Here is a 5,973-nt window from a genome sequence, read left to right as displayed (position 1 = left end):
TTATTGGGTGGATCCAATGTAATCAGAAGGAGAGATCCTGTCCTCTCTCACCGTGGTTCTCCCAGTGGAAAAAGGGGTAGAGGTGGAAGTCAGAGTAATGTGATGGGAGAAAGAGTTGACCAGCAGCTGTTGATAGTTACAGTAATTTACATTACTATCTAATCAAAAAAAATTAAATATAAGGAAAATTAAAATACATAACCTTTGGACCTCTGGCCTTTCCAGAGTCCAAGGTTAGATCTAGACATACAAGAAAAAAAACAAAAAAGTTCTTGTCTTCCAACGTCTGTATTAAGCAATCTCAGTGTCCCAGCTGGACAGGTGAGTCATTGACAAGCCTTCACCCCCAACAGGAAACTGATCACAGACGGAGAGCTTGAGGGAACACCTTTTCCTTCAAGGAGAGAGAGAAATGAATGCAGTTTTTCCTGCTCTGCCCACTTTACAATCAGAAAGACTAAAAACCTGGAGACTCACTATGATTTGATTAATATTTCACAGTTAACTGGTGATACTCACAGGGAACAGGCGAAAGTATCTTCACTTCCATTTTATCAGGTGTTATGGGTTGAACTGGGTCCCCAAAGAGATATGTTCACGTCCACCTGGAACATGCAAATGTGACTTTATTTGGAAATAAATAAATTTCGGGCCATTAGGGTGGGCCCAAATCTAAAATGATTCGTGTCCTTATAAGAAGAGGAGAAACACACAGACAGAGACCCTCGGGGGAAGAGGAGGTGAAGACACACAGAGAGAATGCTGTGTGACTCCAGAGGCAGGGCTGGAGTGACCGGCCGAGGAGCATCAGGGCTTGCTGGCCTCTACCAGGAGTGAAGAGAAAGGCCTGGAACAGATTCTTCCTTAGAGCCTTCAGTGGGAGCCGGGCCCTGTTGACACCTTGCTTTTAGACTTCTGGCATCCAGAACTGTGAGACAATACAGTTTTGTTGTTTTAAGCCACCCAGTTTGTGGGACTTTGTTACAGCAGACCTTGAAAATGAACGCACCAGGCACCCCCTTAACTGCCTTTCTTAAGAGCCACCTTGTTTTGTCAAAATTCTGCCTTGTAATTTATTCTTAGAGGAGAAATTAGATTGAGAAACCACCACTGGTTCAGATGATAATTTTCTTAAGGTGTGGAAAAGCAATAATGAATCTTATAGGAAGCAAATACAGTATTGATAAATGCTAAATAATGTTGCTCTGGAACATGGCGTTTTTCTATTAAAAATGTTTCTGACTAATATCACCACAGTGTTTTTGTCTTCTTGTCTAGAATGGATGCCATTTTGTTTGTGGCTAAGCTCATTCATAAAAAGGCATTGTTTTCCAATGATAATATAATACAGTGGTTGGAGAATTCCTGTAATTTTTCTTCTGTGGGCCCCAATCCATGACTGAGCAGTGCTGTTTGGATATTGCTTGGGTGAGGAAAAGAAACACTCGGGAAATCCCCCAGTCACAGGAGTCATGTTTTGATAGGGGCAGAGACAGTCTCACTTGATGAATCACGCTCTGGAACAATCCCCAGCTCTGTGAGACCCATATTTTCTTTTCAGCTTTTTTCCTGAGAGCTCTTTCTAGAAGAGTCTCTCCCTCCAGTCTCTCCACTTAAATGCTCATTGGGTTAAATATCACAAACCCCATGAAATCCCGAACTCTTTTCCCCAGAGAAAGTAAAGAGTGAAACAAAATACAGATTGGGGTATGCTTGGAGAAGGAGGGATGTCATTTTTGATTTCCTCTCTATAACCCCCCATGCCTGGACCTTGTCACTTCCACCACCTCCAACATTTATGCCACCATTTCCTCTTCCCAGTCCCACAGTTTTCTCCCCTGATGAGCCCTCAGTTAGCTCTCATCTGAACATCTGCAATGGTTCTTCTTCTTTTTTTAAAATTGAAGTATAGTTGATTTACAATGTTGTATTAGTTTCAGGTGTACAGCAAAATGATTCATATATATCACATATACCCACATATATATATTTCTTTTTCAGATTCTTTTTCCATGTAGGTTATTGCAAAATATTGAGTACAGTTCCCTGTGCTATACAGTAGATCCTTGTTGGTTATTTATTTTATGTATTGTAGTGTGTGTATGTTACTCCCAAATTTCTAATTTATCCCACACTATCTTTCCCCTTTGTTAACCATAAGTTGGTTTTCTATGTCTGTGAGTCTGTTTTGTCTTATAAATAAGTTCATTGGTATCCTTTTTCTAGATTCCACATTTAAGTGATATCATATGGTATTTGTCTTTTTCTGACTGACTTATTTCACTTAGTATGATAATCTCTAGGTCCATCCATGTTGCTGCAAATGGCATTATTTCATTCTTTTTATGGCTGAGTAATATTCCATTCTCTATATATACTATATCTTCTTTGACTGGGCTTCCTGATCACAGCCTTTATTGACACCTGAGTTTGTGACCAGATTAATCATCCTTAATATAGTTTTTAAAACATCACCTCCATTCTTAAAACTTTGAATTTATATTTATTGGGAGTTTATTATGTGCAGCATTCTGTGCTTTATTGAGACACCACGTAGGAAAATGTTTCAATAAACATTTGATGTTTACAATACTTTGCTCTTTTGGATAGGGGGAGGACTTGAGCATAGAGAATCTAAATTTGGGGTAAAGTAGGGAATGTGAGGAGAGAGGCTTTCTTGAGGCCAGTGGTTCTCAGACTTCGGCAAGCATCAGAGTCACCTGGAGGGTTTCTTGAAACACAGAGTGCTGGGCCCACCCCCAGAGTTTCTGATTCAGTGGGTCTGGGGTAGGGCCTGAGAATCTGTATTTCTAACAAATCACCTGGGGATGCTGATGGCGGGCACCCAGGACCACACTTTGAGGACCTTGTTGTAACTCATTCACCGTGCCTTAGCTATGGTGTATAACCTGTTCATTTTCTTCAGGGCAGTGGAGTTTCTTTTAATTAAAACATTTTTTGGTAAAATATACACAATATAGGGCTTCCCTGGTGGCGTAGTGGTTGAGAGTCCGCCTGCCGATGCAGGGGACACGGGTTCGTGCCCCGATCCCGGAAGATCCCACATGCCGCGGAGCGGCTGGGCCCGCGAGCCATGGCCGCGGAGCCTGTGTGTCCGGAGCCTGTGCTCCGCAACGGGAGAGGCCACAGCAGTGAGAGGCCCACGTACAGCAAAAAAAAAAAAAAAAAAAAAAAAAATATATATATACACAATATAAAATTTACCGTCTTTGCTATTTTTAAGTGGGTTCAACAGTGCTAAGTACATTCCCACTGTTGTGCCACCATCACCGCCATCCATCACCACCATCCATCTCCAGAACTCTTTTCGTCTTGCAAAACTGAAAGTCTGCACCCATTAGACGATAACTCTTCTTTTCCCCCTCTCCCAGCCACAGTCAGCAACCGTTTTACTTTCTGGCTTTATGAATTTGACTACATTAGATACCTCATATATGTGGATTGTACAAGTTTTATCTCTTCGTGACTGGCTTTTTTCACTTAGCAAATGTCTTCAAAATTCATCTATGCTGCATCATGTGTCAGAATTTCCCTCTTTTTTTTAAGGCTGAATAATATTCCAGTGTCTCTATATACCATATTTTGTTTATTCATTCATCTGTCCATGGACACTTGGGTTGCTCCCATCTCTTGGCTATGGTGAAAAATGGTGCTATGAACATAAGTGTGCGAATATCTCTTTGAGACCCTGCTTTCAATTCTTTTGTGTGTGTACCCAGCAGTGGAATCGCTGGAGTGGTGGAGCTTCTTTTAAAGTGCCTCGTCCTGTGGATTCAAGGGGATAAAGTAGATAAGGAATCAACACAGTGCATACACATAGTAACATAAACTTCTGCATCACACAGCCCTCTGGGCATTAGATCTATATAAAATAAATACCCTTTGATGGTGTTGATGTTATTAGTGGGTATGGATTGTGTATAGGTGAGGCCAATTAGGCTTAAAAATATTTTGAAAATTTTCCCCCAACTTCACACTTGAACTGAGATAAGATTTTGCTGCAGACATAGGCACATCCAATTTCAAGCCTTTAGCTTGAATACTTGATATAACACTTGCTAAATGAGCACGTGAGAGAAATGCTTGATGAAGGTTGCTCGTGTGGATCATTAGAAACTGTGTTCCCTCACTCAACACCCCGGGAAGTCTCTTTCCTGGAAAGTTCTCTTTCACCTCATCTGACTTCCCCTGCACATACACTTGTGGGATGTTATGAAAGCAAGAAGGACACGGGGACAGGGATAATCAGATCCACCACCAGCAATGGAAGTTAAAAGTCATATGTGTGTCTTCGGAAAAGGTGTTTTCTAGACTAATGTTATTCACCATGTGGTCTGCGGACCGGCAGTCCATCCACTCTTGTTAACCAGTCACAAAATGAGGCACAGAGCACACACTAGGATGGAAATTCAGGCAAAGCAACCATGTCACTACACTACATACTGCCTAGGGCAGCTGACTTATTTATTTGTATTTATTTATTTTTTTGGAAAGAGTTTGTCAAGGAAAGGAAGAATGCATTGATTAGATTTTGGCACAAGCTGCTTGAGTAGCACTGTCCCAGGTCACACTGGGTTTGTCAAGACAGTAAAAGCTTTATGTCCTCTGTGGGGTCTTGTCCTGTCTCAGACAGAATGAGGGACCCAGAGTGCACATCTATCATAGCACTCATTGCACTGCACTGTAACGATCTTTTTAAAATATCACAAGGTATTTATTTAGTATCTATTTTTTAGTTATTAAAATAAATAACCCCTGCTAAGCCATGAAAATGAAGTTCTGATACCTGTTAAAACATAGATGAACCTTGAAGACCTTCTGCTAAGTGAAACAAGCCACTCACAAAAAGACAAATAGTCTATGATTGCACCTACGGGGGTTCCTAGAATAGTCAGAATCTTAGCGACAGGAAGTGGGTTAGAGGTTACCAGGGCCTGTGGGAAGAGGAAGGGGGAAGTTATTGCATAATGATTAGAGGGTTTCTGTTTGGGACGATGAAGCAGTTTGGGGAAGAGTGGTGATGGGCGTACAACATTGTGAATGTACTTAATGCCATTGAACTGGACCCTTAAAAAGGGCTAAGATGGTAAATTTTATATTGATATTATTATTATTATTATTATTATTATTATTATTATTTTTTTGCTGTACGCGGGCCTCTCACTGTTGTGGCCTCCCCCATTGCGGGGCACAGGCTCCGGACGCACAGGCCCAGCGGCCATGGCTCACGGGCCCAGCCTCTCCGCGGCATGTGGGATCTTCCCAGACCGGGGCACGAACCTGTATCCCCTGCATCGGCAGGCGGACTCTCAACCACTGCGCCACCAGGGAAGCCCAATATTATTATATTTTATCACAATAAAAAAGTAGAAAACTCTAGTTCATGCTGGTTGAAAAAATTTCAAATAATATAGATACATATAAGGCAAAATGTGAGTGAGAGGCCTGAGATAGGCAATCCTTCCCCGTCTCCAAAACCTCAGGACAAGATCCCAGGAGATTTGGTAATGGCTCAAAAGGGGCATGGAGATTGGTTGAGAAGGGGCCAACTGCAGGTGATTCCTAGCTTCGGGCCAGTTGAAGACACACTGCTCTCAGAGAAAATCTACAGGAGGAAGAGTAAACACTTTCCACCACTGCTGGTAAGATCTAGTGCATTAACGTGTCTCCTCACATCCTGGCAATTATTGTCTAAGAATATATTGATTGAGCACACAGTTTAAAAAAGTTCACGGACCAGTGCGTTCCCAGAGCCACAACACACCCGAGACACACGGCTGTGATCTTTTCTCCTTTGCAAAGTCCTTGCAGAGTCAGCGAGTTCACTCCGTTCCTTCCCCTGGCCCCCCCTCCTTCCTTCACTCCGTCTCCCGGCATTCCCCACTCCTGTCCCTGTTTGTTTAAATACCAGCCTCGGAAGCATCAGCCCCATTCAGAATCAGCCTCAGCACC

Source organism: Mesoplodon densirostris, chromosome 12 (assembly GCF_025265405.1).
Source record: "Mesoplodon densirostris isolate mMesDen1 chromosome 12, mMesDen1 primary haplotype, whole genome shotgun sequence".
Classification (NCBI taxonomy): Eukaryota; Metazoa; Chordata; class Mammalia; order Artiodactyla; family Ziphiidae; genus Mesoplodon; species Mesoplodon densirostris.
Note: the sequence above shows the minus strand (reverse complement) of the source record.